We start from the raw sequence: 21,214 nt of genomic DNA, 5'->3' as shown, positions 1-21,214 counted from the left end.
CCAAGCTATGCTGTGTGCAAGCTTAGGAGTAGTTGGAGGCGCCCGTGTAGGATCGGGTGGACTTTAAGTGGGGTCCCTGGTTTGTATGCGTGTGTGTGGTAACTGATATCACAGCTCTATAGTTCTAGAGATAGCCTACCTTATTAGTAGTAATCAAACCGTGTAAAAAGAAGTTCAGAATTTATTTGTGCACATCGACAACGCGTTTCACGGTCGCAGCCGCTTCATCAGGTCAAATATACGTGCTTAAAGTAAAAACATAAAAACAGTTTAGAAAGGCGCTCAGGATCCAAATTGAAAAGAAAAAACATTAAATGCATATAGCTTCAATAGCCAGAACTCTAAAAAAACATGGTGTAAATGAATACATATAATGTACAATAGCCAAGAGCATATGTGACGTGACGTGTATGAATGTAGGCTCTGATATTAATTGCATAATTAATATCAGAGCCTACATTCATACAGTCTTACTCAGTCAGTAGACTACTCACCATTTTTTCCCCCTCTAATTTTAATTGTAGTTATAATGGTTAAGGGCAGCACACGTCATTTCAAATGTTAATAGGCTACCGTGATGCCATCTTAGTTCTTTAGCCTCTTTTGTTACATATGCTATGTCAATCGATTGCTTAGCCCGGTCAAAGGGACTACCTATACTATGTATTATATGCTCTTGGCTATTGTACATTATATGTATTCATTTACACCATGTTTTTTAGAGTTCTGGCTATTGAAGCTATATGCATTTAATGTTTTTTCTTTTCAATTTGGATCCTGAGCGCCTTTCTAAACTGTTTTTATGTTTGATTACTACTAATAAGGTAGGCTATCTCTAGAACTATAGAGCTGTGATATCAGTTACCACACACACGCATACAAACCAGGGACCCCACTTAAAGTCCACCCGATCCTACACGGGCACCTCCAACTACTCCTAAGCTTACGCTACATCCTCCCAGAGGATCCACAGATACCAGGTATACCCTGTCATATCTGAATTTTTCTGGAGCGACGACCGAACCGGATGGTAAAAGGCTGAGTGAGGGCGGTACTCCCCCACATGCCAAGACGAGTGGTTGCCTCCGGCAACCCACACTTGTGAGTATTATTCTTACTCTACTATTAACCTGACGTCAGTCCAACGATAATACACCAGATTGGGCTCCTGTATTTTTGTCGTTTCAAGTCTTGATGCTGTGGGCAAGCAGCCCTGTGCAGACATACTTCTGCCCCTGACCTGTCTCCTGCATGCTTCTGCCCCTGACCTGTCTCCTGCACACTTCTGCCCCTGGCCTGTCTCCTGCACGCTTCTGCCCCTGCCCTGTCTCCTGCACGCTTCTGCCCCTGACCTGTCTCCTGCATGCTTCAGCCCCTGACCTGTCTCCTGCACACTTCTGCCCCTGGCCTGTCTCCTGCATGCTTCTGCTCTTGGCCTGTCTCTCGCATGCTTATGCACGTTGTGTTTTTGCTGCTATGGTGCATTAAAAATTTAGCTACATTTGCATTAATCCAGGTGGAGACTCAGTCATTCTTGTTACTTTTCTGCATGCTTGTGCCCCTGGCCTGCCTCCTGCAAGCTTCTGCCCCTGGCCTGTCTCCTGCAAGCTTCTGCCCCTGGCCTGTCTCCTGCACACTTCTGCCTGTAACGATTGTGGAATTCTCTCCGTGATCAGCGCACAAGACGTGCGCTGACACTGCAGAAATCCTCCACAAGCGTGTAATTTGAGGGAACCCAGCAAAAGGTGCAATGCACCTGTAGAGGGAAATTCCTGTCAGCAGATGGAGCTGTGGAGTGCAGAGGAACAGCTCCTCTGCCCTGCCACAGACGCCAGACAGGAATTGCACGAAGGGAAGAAACGCAGGGCAAAATAGCCCTGAAAGAGAGAGATCAAAGCGACAGAGGGTATGTGTGTCCACCAAACTAGTCGCCACCCTGCGACGATGAACACACAACCATGAAGACAAAGTGAGAAGGCAATCGTCAGAGATGGCGATTGCTAACAGCGACACAAGACCGAATAAGCACAGATGAGGAATGTATGTATGTCCACCAATCTAGCCGCCAACCTGCGACGGTGGACACACAACAGAAGAAACCAAGTGAGAACGCAATCGCAAGAGAAGCGATTGCGGAGGAGAATGAGCACAGGGACAGATTGTATGTGTGTGCACCAAACTAGTCGCCAACCCGCGACGGTGCATGCACAACAGCAGATATGAAGTAGGAACGCAATCTCGAGAGAGGCGATTGCCAGAGGTGACACAAGGCTACAGCAAGGCAGAGCACGAGAGTAGCAAAGGCACAGCAAAAATGAGAAGACAAGGAAAATAACAAACGCTAACTAAACGCGAACACCACACTCATTCGCAACAGTGCACGCGTTTATGCGCGGTCTCCACGTGTTAAAGAGACACTGAAGCGAAAAAAAATGATGATATTATGATTTGTATGTGTAGCACAGCTAAGAAATAAAACATTAAGATCAGATACATCAGTGTAATTGTTTCCAGTACAGGAAGAGTTGAGAAACTCCAGTTGTTATCTCTATGCAAACAAGCCATTAAGCTCTCCGACTAAGTTAGTCGTGGAGAGGGCTGTTATCTGACTTTTATTATCTCAACTGTTCCTGGACTATTTACTTTTCCTCTGGCAGAGGAGAGGTCATCAGTTCACAGAATGCTCTGAAAGAATCATTTTGAATGCTGAGTGTTGTGTAATTTGCACATATTATAGAATGATGCAATGTTAGAAAAAACACTATATACCTGAAAATAAAAGTATGAGAATATTTTCTTTGCTGCTAATCTTCTAGTAATTATTCATAGTACACAACCAATTCATTATATCATATATTTTTTTTCGCTTCAGTGTCTCTTTAAGCATAACAGAGACAAGCACGCCTAACTAACCACCGACAGACAAACATGAAACAGAGGACGCGAGTGCTTGCTTAACGTTTACCTCACCGAGCCTCCAGCAAGCGTTCGTAGCAGACAAGACAGAAACACTAAAACAGGAATAAGTGAGAGACGGATCCACAGCACTAGCGCTAGGCGAGTGCGATCCAGGCAAGACAGATTAGATGAGATAGCTGGTAGCAACCGCTGCTCCAGCTATACTCCAAGAACAAAGATCAGAACGACTTCCTGTCGACCACCGCTGGGACAGGACAATCGCAACAGACAAACAAAACAGATATGCAATCCTAACTGCACTAGAGAACCTGCCTAGTGCAGTCCCAGGGATTACTCTAAGCTAATCTTTAAACAATGAGCAAGGCTGACACTCCGGGAGTGTTTCACAGGACTAACCCTTATGACCAGCCCAGGTCTGTGATAGCTCATGGTATATATAGAGCAAGCCTACAAAGGATGTGGCTAGGCAATCTGCATGACAAACGTATGCAAATTCCTCAGCAGCAAGCTGCACAACTGACAAAAGGTCTCTCTTCCAGAGACCTGCAGAATGCAGACCTGAACAGTGGTCAAAAGGCTGCCTGCCTGCGCAGGCAGCCGAGCAGATCCTCACAGTACCCCCCCCCCCCCTCTAGGGTCGGATTCCAGACGAGCCTCTAACCTGATATTTGCAAAAGACTCTAAATGAAGACTCATGAAGGTCAGGACAGCCCGACAAGGCCCAATTCCAGAGTCAGCCCACCCGAAACCGACCTCATCGGAAGGAGAAGCCACCGAAACATGCCCATCAGTACCACAAGTCTCAGTGTAACACCCATCAGGACTGTGAATGCCAGAGAAGAAGCCATCGACACCCACCGAGCCATGCCCACCACCTTCCAAGGACCGTCCAAAAATACCAAACCTGCCACAATACCCATTCGAAGTGTCCCTTTCCACAAAGCACCCACTGCTGATCTCATCCAAGGTACCAGAAAATATTTCTCCCAGGATCTCCCAGAACACTTTGAAGCTCCACAGAGATCCCAGGAGGGCAGAACGATAACCAAGCTCACACGGAGAACTAACAAGAACCCCTATGGAACCAATGACAATTCCGGATTCAGAATTACCAGGACAAGCATCAAGACCAGGGCCTTCAGGGACCACCTCTGGGCATGCAGGCAGGCAGGCAACATCAGAACAGGTTTCCACCGAGGAAGCATCTGAGCAGGCTGGCAACTGAGACACACTTGGGCTTTCTGGGTCACAGAACACATCGGGGTACACTAGCCCAAGGGGAACCTCAGGACGCGTCGAGGAACTGCCAACCTCAGAGTCCATTACGACAAGACCAAAACCAGAACCGGGCAGAGAATCATCACGAGCAGTGGTCTCAAGCACTGGACTTTCAAAAGAAGGCTTGGACGCAAACCTAGAAATCTCTGTGACAATAATATCATCATTGACTACATATGAGTGGAGCTCCACCAGAGCTGCAAAGGTAGTCAGCACAACAGCAATGCCTACTGAAGTGGGCAACACTTCAGAAGGACTTGGGGGGCAGGAGACATCTCCTACAAGTTCTACACCCTTTGGGAGGAACTCGGAGGTCTCCAGGACATCAACAAGGCCATATTAACTCATCCAGAGTACAGGGTGCAGAATCAGCATTTTCCTCAGAACAAGAAAGGGACTCACAAATGTCAGTGCGAGTGTAGATCATGTTTTCATTCATGGTACAGGGCAGATTCAGAGAAAACTTCTCTGGGCAAAGCAAAGAAGCTTCAGCATCAGATTCGCAAAACCGAAGCGCTGTCTCACTTTTAGATTCGGCTAACAATGTCAAATCCGAAGAGACAGAACGCAAAACTTGCGAATCAAAAATCGCTTTAGGTTGTGAAACTGACGCTTCCATAGCGCAAACCTCCGCGTTCTGCGGGGTAGACTGTAAGGCGTTCAGGACAGAAACACTGGAGCAACTGTCACCAGGCAACGGGCCCTTACACGTGTGAACAGGGTGAGACATAGACCCATTTGCAGTAGAAATAGCGACAACATCAGGAAAAATTTTATTAGACATATTAATTTTACTTTTGATGCTGCATAATTTCGGAATTTTCCCCATAGCAGGATCACAGATGGAAGATCTTAAAGATGTGTCTCTAAATGACAAGGGGTCCCACACATCCTTGAGAAAACTGGCGCATTCATGCTGATCACAATCTGCAGGAACATCCGAGAAACAGGCATTAGATCGCATAGATTCAAACTGCACACAGTCAGGAGAGAAGCTTTCAGGATTCGCACAGGAATTAACCACAGTGGTACACCCATTCATTTCAGATTGCACAATGTCAATACTCACATGCTTTACCCCAGAAAGGCAGGAACAATCATCCGACAACGATGTCTCTTTATTGGAATCAATTGATTGGTGTGTGTGCAACTCATCCAAAATCGTCTGCCACACATAAATCATCAGATCCACATCACCCTCGTCACATTCATCGGAATCAATCAAAAGGTACATAGAATCGAGACATACATTCAAGACATCTTCGCTTTTTGCGATGTAAAAATCGCAAAAGGCTTTCCAATCAAAATCAAATTCCTCCATCAAGGCCCCAATGTCCCATGAGGCAAATGGAGGTTCAAACAAGCCAGTATCCAGATAATCTCCATATGGGTGGAGTTCAGGAACAAGAACAGATTTTTTAACTGCTTTAATATAGTGTGCGATCCTACCTATAATAGGATCCACATAAGCTTTGGATTGGGGCAAAAAACCCGGAGACGGAGCAACATCATTGTAAACATCATTATCATACTGAATGGTTTTGCACATTTCAGACTTGACAGAAACAACCTCTTAATTTGTGGTTGCTATGGGCAACTAATCTTTTGGCTGACAAGCCAAATCAGCAGACTGGCCTGCAAGCACCAACTCATTAAAGGGAAGGTCCAAGCAAAATAAAAAAAATGAGTTTCATTTACCTGGGGCTTCTACCAGCCCCATGCAGCCATCCTGTGCCCTTGTAGTCACTCACTGCTGCTCCAGTCCCTCGCTGGCAGCTTTCCGACCTCAGAGGTCGGCGGGCCGCATTGCGTACATTTTTACGCATTCTCGCTAGTGCAGGAACATTAACACATACATTTTTACACTTTAGTGGTGCAACACATACAAATTTACGCATGACACCACTAATGCGTAAAATGTATGTGTTAATGTTCCTGCACTAGCGGGAATGCGTAAAAATGTACGCAATGTGGCCCAAGCTGCCAGCGGGTAACTGGAGCAGCAGTGAGTGACTACAAGGGCACAGGATGGCTGCATGGGGCTGTTAGAAGCCCCAGGTAAGTGAAACTCATTTTTTTATTTTGCTTGGACATTCCCTTTAACATATGTAAATGACAGAGAATTGTTGCATGACTTGATCTGATCAGCATCATGCACTGCAGGAAAAAACTCATCTCTGGTTTCAGAGTCCAGTGTCTTAACCTCTTGACGACCAGCTAACGCCGATCGGCGTAAACTGGTCGTCTGCGGGTTACCATGGAAACGGCCGCTCGATCGAGCCGCCTTTCCATGTCAGTTCACGGAGGGTGTCTCCGTGAACAGCCGGAGAGCCGCCGATCGCGGCTCGCCGGCAAAATGTAAACACGCGGGGAAGAAATCCCCGCTGTTTACATCATACGGCGCTGCTGCGCAGCAGCGCCGTAAGGCAGATCGGCGATCCCCGGCCTCTGATTGGCCGGGGATCGCCGGCATCTGATAGGCGGAAGCCTATCCTTCAATGCGCAGGACGGAACTCTGTCCTGCGCATTACGGAGAGAGGGAGGGAGGGAGGTAAGGAGGCAGAGGGCGGAAATAGCTGCGGAGGGGGGCTTTGAGGAGCCCCCCCCCGCAAAACGCAGATGGCCGGCGGCGATCAGACCCCCCCCCGGCAGGACATCCCCCTAGTGGGGAAAAAAGGGGGGAAGTCTGATCGCCCTGGCATAATACTGATCTGTGCTGCGGGCTGGAGAGCCCACGCAGCACAGATCAGCCAATACAGCCCTGGTCGGCAAGTGGTTAAACCTCTTAAAGACACAGGACCCATATTTGACCAAATCGTACAAATCGGAAATTCCCTCTATACTGGGAATTTCGGTTTGGCTGGTCATACTGTAACGATTGTGGAATTCTCTCTGTGATCAGCGCACAAGACGTGCGCTGACACGACTTCCTGTCGACCACCGCTGGGACAGGACAATCGCAACAGACAAACAAAACAGATATGCAATCCTAACTGCACTAGGGAACCTGCCTAGTGCAGTCCCAGGGATTACTCTAAGCTAATCTTTAAACAATGAGCAAGGCTGACACTCCGGGAGTGTTTCACAGGACTAACCCTTATGACCAGCCCAGGTCTGTGATAGCTCATGGTATATATAGAGCAATCTGCATGACAAACGTATGCAAATTCCTCAGCAGCAAGCTGCACAACTGACAAAAGGTCTCTCTTCCAGAGACCTGCAGAATGCAGACCTAAACAGTGGTCAAAAGGCTGCCTGCCTGCGCAGGCAGCCGAGCGGATCCTCACACTGCCCTGGCCTGTCTCCTGCACACTTCTTCCTCTGGCCTGTCTCCTGCACCCTTCTCCCCCTGGCCTGTCTCCTGCATGCTTCTGCCCCTTGTCTGTCTCCTGGCCGGCCTCCTGCATGCTTCTGCCCCTGGCCTGTCTCCTGCAAGCTTCTGCCCCTGGCCTGTCTCCTGCATGCTTCTCCCCCTGGCCTGTCTCCAGCATGTTTCTGCCCCTTGTCTGTCTCCTGCAATCCTCTGCTCCTGGCCTGTCTCCTGCATGCTTCTGCCCCTTGTCTGTCTCCTGCAATCTTCTGCTCCTGGCCTGTCTCCTGCATGCTTCTGCCCCTGGCCCGCACAGTAATGACTTCTGGGCACCGCACAGTGCCATAGCAATCAAGATGCAGCTCCAGCATCCCATAGCATAGGGCACTATAGCATGCAACATCCAGGGCATCCCAGCATTAGGTTTGGGGCAGTGCCCCGGATGTATCACTCTAATGATGCCCCTGGGTAGTAGTAATGGTTGCTGTGATAGTATTAGTATTATTATTAGTAGTGGCAGGAGTAGAGGTAGTGGTAATAGTAGCTCTGATTGTATTAGTAGTTGTAGAGGTAGTAGTAATAATAGCTGAGCTGTAGTAGTATCAGTGATGCCTTTACAAGTCATGTTAAAATCCTTATTCTGCCAGAAAATAGATTTAGGCCTTTGAGTCTGTTGAAATCTATGCACATTTATACACAAAAGTCTCCGGAATCTCACAAAAGCTTCCATTGTGTCTGCAGTTAAAGTATCGGCCATAAGTCAGGACATAGCTGCAGATTCACAGAATAATTTCAGAAGTGTGTATGGTGAATGTGTATAATGGGGAATGTGATGATAACACTAAAAATGGAACAGACAAAAGAGCTGTGAGCATCTTTATTGGTTCTATAGAAGCTTTTTTACGTACATTGATATATTTCAGGAGATTATTAGAAGATATAGAATGAAAGAGGCGCAGACAGTGATGGATTATATTCTCCAGCACAGGTCCAGCCTCTCACCCAGTAATCCCATGAAGAAGTCATGCCCATGCCATCTGCCCATGCCAGGTAATACAAATCAGTGACTGGTCTAAAAAGCTGCATAGTGTAAATATCCAGTATATCATGTGTGGGATCTCTAACACTCATACTGAATCATATAATTAGCTTTCTTCATGCCATGCCTAGAAATGAGAAATCATGTCCACTCTGGACACAGGAGGGCTAGAGATGATTAATGTGGTCCACAGTCCTGTGAGGCAGAGAGGAAGGACCGGCACAGGTGAGTGACCCAGGCAGGCCCAGGGGGCTGTGCTGGAGAACAGAAATAACAAAACTGAATTATATATTTATCTAGTAAAAAGGAATAAATGTTTGCTGACTGCTTTATGCAGGAGTGAGACAGCAGGCAGTGGTGTGGAGTGTGACTGTTATGCCATGAGTAATGCGGGTGTGCCAAAGGGGGAAAGAACACTGAATGGGAAGCGAATAAGAAAGTGCAAGACTACTTGAACTTATAAGTATGCATAAAAAGTCATGAGGAAGTCAATGGAAACAGGAAAATCGGGCACCTGTTAGTGGCGGAATTTTTGGCGCCACCATAGACCCCATAATTAACATTTTTGCTGGTTTTTTTATTGTGCCGGAGGGGACACTTAAGGTTAGTCCTGGTGGATAGGGGTTAAGGTTAGCCATGGTGGGTAGGGTTAAGGTTAGCCATGGTGGGTAGGGGTTAAGGTTAGCCATGGTGGGTAAGGGTTAAGGTTAGCCATGGTGGGTAAGGGTTAAGGTTAGCTATGGTGGGTAAGGGTTAGCACTGGTGGGTAGGGGTTAAGGTTAGCTATGGTGGGTAGGGGTTAAGGTTAGCCTTGGTGGGCAAGGTTTAAGGTTAGCCTTGGTGGGCAAGGGTTAAGGTTAGCCCTAGTGGCTAGGGGTTAAGGTTAGCTGTGGTGGGTATGGGTTAAGGTTAGCCATGGTGGGTAGGGGTTAAGGTTAGCTGTGGTGGTTAGGGGTTAAGGTTAGCCATGGTGGGAAAGGGTTAAGGTTAGCCATGGGGGGGGGGTGTTTTTGCGGGGCTTTTTTTTATTGTGGCAGGGATGGTTAAGGTTATCTGTGGGGGTGTAGGAGACTTAAGGTTAGCCATTGGGGTGGGTGGTTAAGGTTAGCCATGGGAGTGGCTAAGTTTAGGTATTGGTAGTGGGAGGGTTCAGTGTGAGAATAGGCTTAGGTTTAGCTGTAGTAAAATACCAGTATTCAATACAAATATTTTACTATGATTCTTTCCACTTTAAAAGAAACCTTAACTGAGAGGGATATGGATGTTTCCTTTTAAACAATACCAGTTGCCTGGCAGTCCTGTTGTTGCCTTTAGCTGCAGTAGTGGCTAAATCTCACATCTAAAACAAGCATGCAGCTAATCCAGTTTGACTTCAGTCAGAGCACCTGGTCTGCATGCTTGTTGAGGGGCTGTGGCTAAAAGTATTAGAGACACAGGATCATCAGGAGAGTCAGGCAACTGGTATTATTTTAAAAGGTAAAATCCACATCCTTCTCAGTTAAGTTTCCTTTTATTAGTAGGATATTGGAAACCTCCCGTGGTCACTACCCTCGCCCTGGTCATACAGCTTCATAGCGGATCTGGATCTGTTTCCTGGATCTCTTAAGGGTGGCTTTTTGCTGGCTTTGTTTTGTCCAGATATACCTTTAATATTTTAATGGTTATTTGCAATCGGATATCCTTCAAATTGTATTTTAAAGGCCTGAAGAAGGGTCATTAGACTTGAAACAAGTTGGGGGATATCCCATAAGAAAACACAAGCCTTGTATTATTTCAAGCTTTAATGGGCCTAAGGTACTTACCGTGTTATAGTTATTGGATGGATATATTTATAACTATTGAGTATTGGTGTATTTTTGAAGATAAAAGCATGGGCGTAACTAGAAATCACTGGGCCACCCTGTGAAACTTTGAATGGGGCCCCCTCCCGCCAAACTCCCCCAAGCACTGCACACATTTTCTCTATCAATTACATTAGTTTCTGTGATAAAATGTGCATGTTTTCACACATACAGACACACATGGGGCTTGATTCACTGAAGCATGATAACTGCTATCACAGCAGTTATCACGCGATCTGCCGCGTGCGAAGGTTTTGCGCGCGTAAAGGGTTACGCTGCGTGATAAACAAAGGTTTGCGCACAATCATGCACGTAAAACACACACCTGATCGTGCTCAAACTTTGCACGTAATCCTTTACACACAAACCTTTGTGCGCGGCAGATCGCGTGATAACTGCTGTGAAAGCCGTTATCACGCTTTAGTGAATCAAGCCTATGGTGTGCAGAAAATGCATACAGAAAACTGACAGATGAGTGTGCTCCCAGCCTCAGCTTATTACACTCACTCTGTCCATCTCTGATGGAGCAGAATAGGCTCTGCAGCCTTCTCCAGCATCACTACAGTACATAGCACTTGGGGAGGGGTAGAGAGGTTGGGGGCTGGTCGCTGTACAGAAAAGCCTGCTGCACACTGAATAGGGACTGTCTACAAATCTTGTCTGCAAAACTTTGTATGATTCATTATCAGTGGCTGAGCAGATGCAGTAATTAGAACAATTGTGCAGAGAGAAGAAAGTGTTTTAATCCGTGCCCTTAGTTGTCAGTCCCTTAGGACGGGGCCCCCCTGCGGCTGCATCCCCTGAAAGGTCTATTGTTATGCTCCCGGATAAAAGACTACTTTTGTAATTGGCTTCTGGAGCTCTCCTTTAACTTCCATATCCACGTAATTCATTGATGTGTCTATAGGTGCAGTAAAATACCAAGGATATTTTTGTAGTAAAATCCTCCCAATACTCGCACCCTTGGACTACGTTTTCCGGCATGCATTGTGGCTCATACGTGTACTACACGCCCGAAAAGTTGCATGGTGCTTCGGTACCCTTTAGAGAACCACAGTTCCCCAAAATGAAAAGCTAGATCTTAAAAACACTGCCAAAAAAGCTATAAATTGCAGTTGCTGTTGCTGGTTGGGAGGAAAAGATGGTGCATCCCATACGGATCGAAGGACCAGAGGAGCAGCACCCCATAAGGAAAGATGCACCACTGCCCATCGCGCCCCCCCCCCCCTCCCCTAGTTGGGAGGAAAAGATGGTGCATCCTATACGGAGTGGGGGACCAGAGGATCAGCATTCCATAGGTAAGGTAAGTAATGATGCACCATCCCTCCAACAGGGCACTCAATTAAGAACCCCCATTACAGGGAGTTTCATTTAAATAATTTTGGTGGTGCTCGGTTGCCTTTAAAACCCCCCTTTTATATCATCACGGCATTCACATCCTTATTGTTATTGCTTTGTATGTGGTCATGTCTTTTAAGAATCTCTAAATAGATTTCACGGCTGTCAATAGGGAACCTTCAGGCAATTCAGGATTAGAGAGAGTTAAATGACAGCAGACAGGAAGTTTGATGTAGGGCGTAAATTGTTGAAGGCTGAACAGACAACCTCAGCTGGCCTATCTACAACAGAAGAAGCTGTTTGTGTTTCATAGCTTCTTTTTTCCACTGTAAAGTTCTGTATCCCAGATCTCAGCGAGCAGAGTCTTGTTATGCCATGGAGGTCAACTCATACTGCAGGATCTGGATCTGAAGAGAAAAGGAAGGGTTTTGGCCTAACCATTCAAACACAATTCACTATAATGAAAAACAAAGTTTTAAAGCGAATCCCACCTTCAATAAACACTGACATGGTATATGTCACGGATATATTACATTTTTACCATATTGATACACAGTTATGTAAAGCTAATAGCTATGCATATACCACAGATTAGGCTTGATTCAGAAAAGGGTGCTAAGTGTTAGCATGCCAGTGAAAAGCCACTTTGCACGTGCTAAGTAGTTAGCACATGCAAACTACTTAGCACCGTAGTTAGCACATGTAAACTACTTAGCACCGTAGTTAGCACATGTAAACTACTTAGCACCCTATTTAAAAAAAAAAAAATCAGTGTTTATTCAACAAAGAAAAGGAACATATGACAGAATATGCAGTGTAGCAGTGCACCTCCTAACTTTTCCAACAGTAGCTTCAGCATCAATTATCACTGTGGAAGATGAGAGGTATTGTTAACAATAATATAATGATCGTTACAAAATATATAGAGCTCAGATTGAATTTAAATTTCCAAATACCGTATATTCCGGTGTATAAGACGACTGGGCGTATAAGACGACCCCCCATCTTTTCCAGTTAAAATATAGAGTTTGGGATATACTTGCCGTATAAGACTACCCCTCTTCCAACGCAAACCAAATGAAAAGAAAAAGAAAAAAATCATGTACTGGTGCTGTGTTTAAACAGATACTGGTGCTGTACTGTATGTGTTACCCGGTATATAACAGTATATAGTCAATTGACTTGTTGCATTGGGCAACTCTCCTTAAGTAGACTAGTCAGCTCTCCTTGTCTACCTGTTTATCAGAGCGGTATGGAAGAATAGATTGCGCTCCCTCAGCAGGGAGATCTGAGAGGCGGTAACAGGATAGGGCGTATCACTCGGCATCAATGACACCCGGCGTATAAGACGACCCCCAACTTTTCAGAAGATTTTCAAGGGCTAAAAAGTAGTCTTATACGCAGGAATATACAGTATTCTATCTTTTACAAGATCATAAGTAGGAAGACCAGGGGTATCTAACCATGGAGTTTAGCACCCTAGTTAGCACGGTGCTAAGTAGTAGTTTGCATGTCCTAACTACGGTGCTAAGTAGTTTGCATGTGCTAACTACGGTGCTAAGTTTGCATGTGCTAACTACGGTGCTAAGTAGATTGTATGTGCTAACTACTTAGCACCCTAGTTAGCACGCCCATACCTTTAGGTGTGCTAACTGGGTTAGCACCGTTTACTGAATCGAGCCCATTGTCCATTTTGGCTTGGAGTTATACTTTTAATAGGGACCGTTGATAAGGCGTTGCTTCCATCCATGCGCTTTCTTATCATTTTTTCTGGAACAAAAGTTTGCATGTGAACATTCCATTACATGCGCATTTTCGTTTGTGTTTTGCTTGCAGGGAAAACAAAATTGCATGCCACCCTAGTGTGTGTCTAAATTGTACATATTTGCATAATGATTCTAAATGGATTTGCATGCAGGGCTGTGGAGTCGGAGTTGGAGTCAAGGTTTCATAAACTGAGGAGTCGGAGTCGGGAGTCAGATGATTTCTGTACCAAATCCATAGCCCTGGTAAATATTAGACTAAGGAGGCAGAGTCAAGGAGTCGGAGCCATTGTCAGAGTTGGAATCGGAGTCGGTGGTTTGATAAACTGAGGCGTCGGAGTTGGAGTCGGATGATTTTTGTACCAACTCCAAAGCTCTGTTTTCATGTGAAATGCATACATTCACATACAGTCTACAAAGGCAGCAAAGGATGAGGAGGTTGTCATTTTCGAGACACCGCAAAATGGTGCAGGTAAATTTGGGTGCACCATGTGCCTCCATAGGCCGTAATGTGAATTATGGCTATACTGGCACTCAGACAGTAATTTGGGCACCGTCAAAAGACAGAGCCCAAATTACTATAAATACAGCGTAATTCTGCCGCCAGCAGTAGCTGGCAGCTGGCTTAAGTCTTTCCTCTTGAGTCTATGGTGGCCTGGAAGGGGAATAGTAATTCATGCTGCTGGGACTTTTGCAGGAGCAGGGTGAGCCATTTTTCGGCTTCACCCTACGCCTACATTTCCCGGCACATGTATGTGTCATATTTGCCAGTCACATGCTAACATTCATATAAAATGTACAATTTTTTTTCTTGCCACCTGACATTTTGGATGCATATTCTCACACGTAAAACACAAGCCTATAGTAAAAGAAACAAAGCCAAATTAAAAGAAATCTGGGCATCATGCATTTCAAGCAGGCATAGTAAGTGTGTGTTATAATATTACGTCTACATTAAAAATGGTATTTTAATATAGAGGTCAGATAGGTTTGCTTTTTGTAGTGTTTATTTTAAAATTGCACAGAATTTGGATGCTGATGTTGCACAGCCGCTTCCATTTGTGCATTAATAACAACAAACTCTCAGTGATGCTAAACTGTTTCAAAGTGAATGGTTGCAATTTATTTCACCGCTCAGTTAATGTCAAGTCATGTAGCTGGTACCAAAGACTTCTATAACACCACAGGAATGAGGAAAATAATGTACTGTGATGAAGCTGAAGGTAATGCATAAAACCATTAGGTCCTAGAGAACTCGTATTCATCTTTTAGAACAGGGGTGTCAAATTGAAGTACAACGAGGGCCAAAATTGTACACTGGGACCAATTTCAATGTTTTGTGGCCACCTCTCTCTCCTACACAGTTCCCTGTTGTCTAGAGTCTCACCTCTCTCCCCTCTACAGTCCCCTGTTGTCTAGTGGGCCCCTCTCCTTTACAGTTCCCTGGTGTCTAGTGCTTCCTCCTTCCATCCACCAGATGGCTTTCCTGGTGATTTAGGGCTTTGCCTCCACCTTCCCTGGTGGTCTAGAGTGAACCAAACGTAATGCAAAGTGGGCAAATTTGATAGCTCTTTTTGGCATACGGAGTGGAGTTTGACATGAAGTTTTTGATGTTTTTGAAGGTTTGTGTTGGGGCTGGGGCAGCTCTCAGAGCACATAATGAAGAGGCACCAACCATATTACTTCCTCTAATGTCAATGCTATTGAAGCACATATTGCCAAGCCACTAGGGACTCCCAAACAGGAGACTCTTCTGGGATCCAAGTAAAGCCTTAATATACAGTAAGAATTTATAGGAACGCCAGGCACATTAATTCACTAGCAACATGAACATGAATGCTCTTCAGAAAGATCCCAGATGGATTTCCGCTGCCAGTACACTCCGAGGGAATGTGGGTAGGGAGGGACAGTTGGTGGTCACTAGATACTGCATAGGGACACGGGAAGGGAGGGATAGCAGGCTGCCATTAGACACCGGGGGGGGGGGGGGGGGAGGTGATGGTTGGCCACAAGACACCAAGGAATCACACTATGGAAAAAGGAGGGAACATCAGGTATGCTGTATGGGTGGGAAGGGATCACTAGACACCAAGTATATATTGTGCCCCAAGATTTTACTGTGAGGGGAATTTTAGGAGAAAAAAAACTTGGTTTATACTTGACTATATTGGTTAACTGGGTTCTCTGTAAAATCCCTCTGGGTGATATTCTTTCATTACTCTCCACTTGTAGAGGGGGGGATATTAGTTTTTATTGCTTTCCTTATTCCCTGCATTAAGGACAACCAAGATACTTTTTTAAGCCATGGAGGTTGCCAGGACAGGAAGTGATGGAATACCTCCTCTATTGGAAAGTGGGGTCGGTGTAGTATACATTCTTAAAGGGGGTTCTAACCCCTATGCTCACTATTCAAAACTAAAATGAAAAAAAAAAAAGTTCTGGAGTTGGGAAAATCCTACTTATTTAGGAAGCATCAGAAATATCGGATTGGATATTAGATTGGTTCTTCAGAGAAAAAAGTTAGCCCATATTGGGGGGAAGGGCAAAGCAGGTGGTTTTGGCCAACAGTGTTTAGCGCAGAGCACCGAAACTGGGCACCGCTACAGCACTAGTGCTATAGTATGTGCCCCGTACAAGGGTGATCGCCGGACCCCAAATTACTTCTCCGTCCGAGTTTCTATGACTTGAAGGGATAATAGTATTTAATGCTGCTGGGGATTTAAGTGGCAGCAGAGGAGCTGTCATTTGTCTCACCCTGCGCCCAGCTCACCGGCGGCACAGTAATACGTACATGGGACACAGCTCGCCAATCCTTCTCTTTACTGGTTAGCTCATTGTCTGTCCTCACCCTTTCTGATGGATTGTTTATGTCCTTCGAGACTGCAATGGCACAAGCTGTATAATCTCTCCTATTCCAATAGCATTTTCTTTTGAAAAATGCACATATCGAAAGAAAAGAGCATCAGAAAACAGAAAGTTGGTGGCACACATCAAGCATAATAATGGAAATATTTTCATGACGCAAAATGAGCATTGATATTATTTTTATTTAGTATTACACGAACAGATGTTAATTCGTATTGGCAGTTGTCTTTTGAAGGCATGACACAATGCATAAGAGCATTTCTCCCGGAGATGCAGAAAGAAAAGGTCACGGGAAAAGCTCTGAAAAAGAATTTTTCCGTCTTCCAAGAACCTCTTAAAATGAGCCATTATTCAGAGCTATTCCGACAAACACTTTATTATTGTTATTATTATTATCATGCAGATGGGCTTCTTAAACTTTTTTGATAAGTTCCGTGGAAGATCTATTGTTTTCCTTTCCACCTGATAAATCAAGGCCATTATGTTCCTACAATTTTCTTCTGGAAATAAATGATGAACAGGGATGATCACATAATTATCCAGGGGTTGTAAACATTTTAGAGGTATTTTTTAAAGGCCTCATTCCTCCCCGATTATGTAGGCATGAATAATTTTATACAGCAGCAGCGAGATAAAAGCAACAAAAACACTCGGCAGCTACAGGCAATGAAAATAGGTTCGGAGATGTGAGGGCGGCAGTGATGGCAAGATAAATAAGAGATTATTGTTAAACATTATGCTGTGCATACATGCTAGATTTAACTCGGCTGATGCGGCCAATAAAGACCACCTCTACTGAGAATCTAGGGTTTAAACAGGGAACCCCAATACCTTGGCCAGAAATCAGCCAAGCTGATCGAATTGGCGCTGGTTTAGAGTTTGCATGTATGGTATAGAGGCGCAAGGAAAAATGGGTGCGGGGTGAAGCCAGTATAAGTAAACAATACATACCCTCGTTAATTGGGTGCAAGATGAAAATGAAAAAATATTTAGAGTGGTAATGACGATAGTGAAACATTGGTAAATGCTAAACCTAACCCGATTCTCACACTGAACCCTCCCCCCTCTGATACCTAGTCCTGAATCCTAACACCTAACCTTAAAAGCCCACTTCCTGACGCCTAATCCTAAAACAACAAACAATCATTGCATTATTTATATTTCTGAAAGCATTTTTTATTTACAGCATTTTTTTTACCACATCTGCCTAAAACTATATATATATATATATATATATATATATATATATATATATATATATATATATATATGTATATATATCTGCTACGCCAAGATCCCAAAGTCTGGCCACTTTGGGTTCTGGCCAGTCAAAGCTAGAAGTGGCCGTGTCCCTGCGGTTAATGTGTGAGATGGATTAGAATTCAGGCCGGCGTCATTCATCTCCCCCGGCTCTGGCTCGACTCCCCCCCCCCCCCCTGAGTTCTGGCAGCCGGGGACACTCGCGTCCCCCGCACAGAGTCGTTCATTGCAGTAGGTAAGCAGAGCGGGAACACTGCAGACATTGATTCTGCCAGCACCCGCTCTAAGGACGCGAATGTCTCCGGCTGCCAGAACGCAGGGGGAGGAGCCAGTGCAGGAGGAGATGAACGACGCTGGCCTGAATTCTAATCCATTTCGCACATTGGCCGCAGGGACACGGCCACTTCTAGCTTCAACTGGCCAGAACCCGATGTGGCCAGACTTCGGGTTCTGGCCATAAAATATATATATATTTCTTTTAATGAGGAGGTACATGGCATATATTGTGAGACAGGACATGGGTTTCTACTTCTTGAGGAATGACAGGGCATTCTTTGAACTGGCAAGAGGTCTGTTAGGCCCATGCATCAGTACACACAGCAGGGGTAGAGAGAAATTCTTTAAAGTTGGTGACACTTCCAAAACATTCTGTACTAGTTCCTTGAGCAATGAGCATATTAGTTTGGCCATTCGGAATGAATATCCAATCTCCACAGTTCACTTAAATGGATTCACTCAATACTAGTAACTAAATCTCCCAAAAGAGCGCTTACTACTTCTAATTGGTATTTAAATGGCATAATCAGGACTATTATGAAGCTAGTGACATTATCTCAGACATTTCTTCGCTGCATATTTTAGCACTCATCTTATTTTTATAAGGCCGTTTTTGTGCACATGATTGATCCTTTTTCAGCACAGTCTTAACACATGTACCGTTGTCCTTATAGATTCGGAAAACTGTTGGTGGAACACAAGTGCTGTTGGTGGTACAAGCTGTACTTGTACACAGCGTCTCGGGAGATGGGTTCCTCCAAAGGATATTGTACAATAATAATTACATGGACTCTCAAACCACAAGCTGCTGGTATAGCCACTAGGATGTTACACATAATTATAATGTAAATGAATTCTCTGATTCCGCAGAGAAAACACGCACGTTGTTCTTTGGGAAACAGACTGACAGCTTTCAATGTTCATTTATCTGGGGAATCTTGACTGTGTTATAGAAAGAAGCATATAGAACTAGATTTAGTAAAGAGAATTGTGGAAGTGTTTGAAGAGGAACCAGGGCAAGCTATATATATATAATTTATTATGCATACAATGATGCTAACAGAATTGTTTTATACAGAGATAATGGATGCAAGAGGAACAGGAAACAAATGGATCCCGTTGGGTGCCAACGCTCAACTGTAGAAAATGTACTGCCAGCGCCTGATGGTGGATTGGGCGAGACAAATAAGAAGGTAAATGGAAAGCGTCAGGAAGTTAGGGTTAGGCATTATTAAAGCAGCAGGGACAGCCATACTATCCCAGGAAAACAAAACACATATATAAGCAGATACATGTTCAACTTATATAACAGATGTATTGTACTTCCATGTTTTGATTGAAGTATATTTTACATACCGGTATGTAAATAGCGAGGAAACTATACCAGCCATTTCCATCTTTACTGCTTCTGACTAAAGCCAGTCTTGATGTAATTTCCTCCCTTACTCTTTTTTTTATTCTGCCTGACATAGTGTATTCATTGCCAGACCTCCTCCCCACTGAGATCTGTAGAAACTGCACTGTCATATTTAGCTTGCTTTGTAAACAGACGTGAGCACAGCATAGATTGTATTTCAGCAGCCTCTGCAGAGGGGTGAGGTGTATTTCCCTTCTCAGCCTCGTGTCACACTGAGCTGCCCTCAGCCAATTAGTGAGGATCAGGAATGGGGGAGGGGAGATAACAAGCTTCCCTCTCCCCGGCAATGTACCAAAATAGAGCCAGGCTAACTAAGATAAGATTTAATACAGCAGAAACATTCATGATTATATTGGAATTCTTGCAATGCAGGGTCAGGATGCAGACTACATAATAAACAGAGCAGTGGGTAAGTTGAATTTGAATTTATGTCTGACAATCCCGCTTTAAAGATATAATTATTGCGTAGGGAAGTAGGACATTAGTATTATTTGTTCAAGTTAGGAGGTTAGGGTTAAACATTGTTCAGGGGGATTCATTCGGATGAGGTATTAAAGGGAGTGGTTATGATCAGGCTTCCAAAAGAAGACTTATTTAGGGTTGATTTTAGAGGAAAACAATTTGAGTACGGCATCATTGCGGTGATTGGTTAAGGTTAGGTGTCATTTTGAAGGCAAGTTAGGACTAGGTGTCAGGAAGGGGAGTGGTTAGAATCTATCTAAAGGTGCCCAGCCCACTAATGATCTTGATTGTACAATCTTACTATTTTTTGTAATAGGAGGGACTACTAGAAGTTTAAACATGAATATTGTAAAAAAAAAAAATAATAATAATAATAATAATAAATAAGCATTGGATTCATTATGTTATTTGCACTACAGCTCCTCTTTATGTCAAATTGTTAATTTGTAGTTAGTTTTAACAGTTTTCCCTGTTTTCCACCATTTACAAGACAACAGCTCATTCCATATGTTGAAAACCAATTAAGACCTTTTTTAGATGCCTTACATATATGGATCCATGACATGACATTACCTGGTTCATTTAATGGTCACAGTTTGGTAGTACAAGCACATTGATTCCCATTACTTGCTCTCTGTTGTTACTAACAGGTCAAGGTGTCGTCCGGTGCAGCTACAAGGGTTGCTGGTGACCTTTTCCCCCGATCATGCAGCAGAGGGCTAGGAAGTACATACATGGTGTTCATTAGTCTTTCTCCATATAATAAACCCGATGGCTCTTCTCCCATCTTTTTCATTACTGTTGGATACCATGTTTACTAAAGATGCACTGCAGACCCACAACGGCTATTATCTCTAAGTCATTAGAAAAATACAAGCCACAACAGTCTATTGTGTAAATCTATACACTACCAGCTATAACCACAGGGTGACAGTGTGTTCCAGTAACAAAGGTCATTTTACATCCTGTGTTTCTAAAAGGAAGTTGTGAATAAACTTGTTTGTTATTCTTGGTGTGTATTAGTCAAGAGAGCCATTACTATGAGGCTGATCAATATTTCTTTCTCCTGCATTCTACATTGCTTTGCCGGAAGAATCTAGTTTATATAACCTTTCTTTTAAGATCTTACTTTTCTGACTGAAAAGTGATACATGTAGCAGATAAATGGTTTCAAGGTCAAAATGGAAAATAGCATCCAGCTCTGACATAGAAGTTTCAGCTTAAGAGGGTTAAACATTTGGTGGACTTATACACGAAGTTGACTTACATCCTAGCATATACAATGATAATAATAGTCATAATAGGACATAATAGGATATTCTTATTTTTGTTTACAGGGCTGAAAATCTATCTTTACAGGTTAGACTTTCTCATAGACCTCTGTGCCTGTTATTAACATTCATGAAGCCCATCTTTAGGCACAAATCCCAAAATGACATGTAATGC

The 21,214-nt window shown here is 44.1% G+C and overlaps 1 protein-coding gene across 5 annotated transcripts in view; it reads right to left on the bottom strand.

The window, feature by feature from the left end:
• Positions 1-21,214, bottom strand: part of LRRTM4 (leucine rich repeat transmembrane neuronal 4) — a 1,103,072-nt gene that overhangs the window by 381,851 nt on the left and 700,007 nt on the right. Inside the window, exon 4 of one of the 5 annotated variants that reach the window (XR_011030226.1) lies at positions 20,342-20,487. The exons of the other annotated variants lie outside the window; for them this stretch is intronic. The gene's annotated coding sequence lies outside the window, so the exon portion shown is untranslated. The remainder of the gene's footprint in view (positions 1-20,341; positions 20,488-21,214) is intronic. 5 annotated transcript variants of the gene reach the window in all.

Source organism: Hyperolius riggenbachi, chromosome 3 (assembly GCF_040937935.1).
Source record: "Hyperolius riggenbachi isolate aHypRig1 chromosome 3, aHypRig1.pri, whole genome shotgun sequence".
NCBI classification, from domain to species: Eukaryota; Metazoa; Chordata; class Amphibia; order Anura; family Hyperoliidae; genus Hyperolius; species Hyperolius riggenbachi.
The sequence above is the reverse complement of the archived record's forward strand: the minus strand, read 5'-3'. Positions and strand labels throughout refer to the sequence as shown.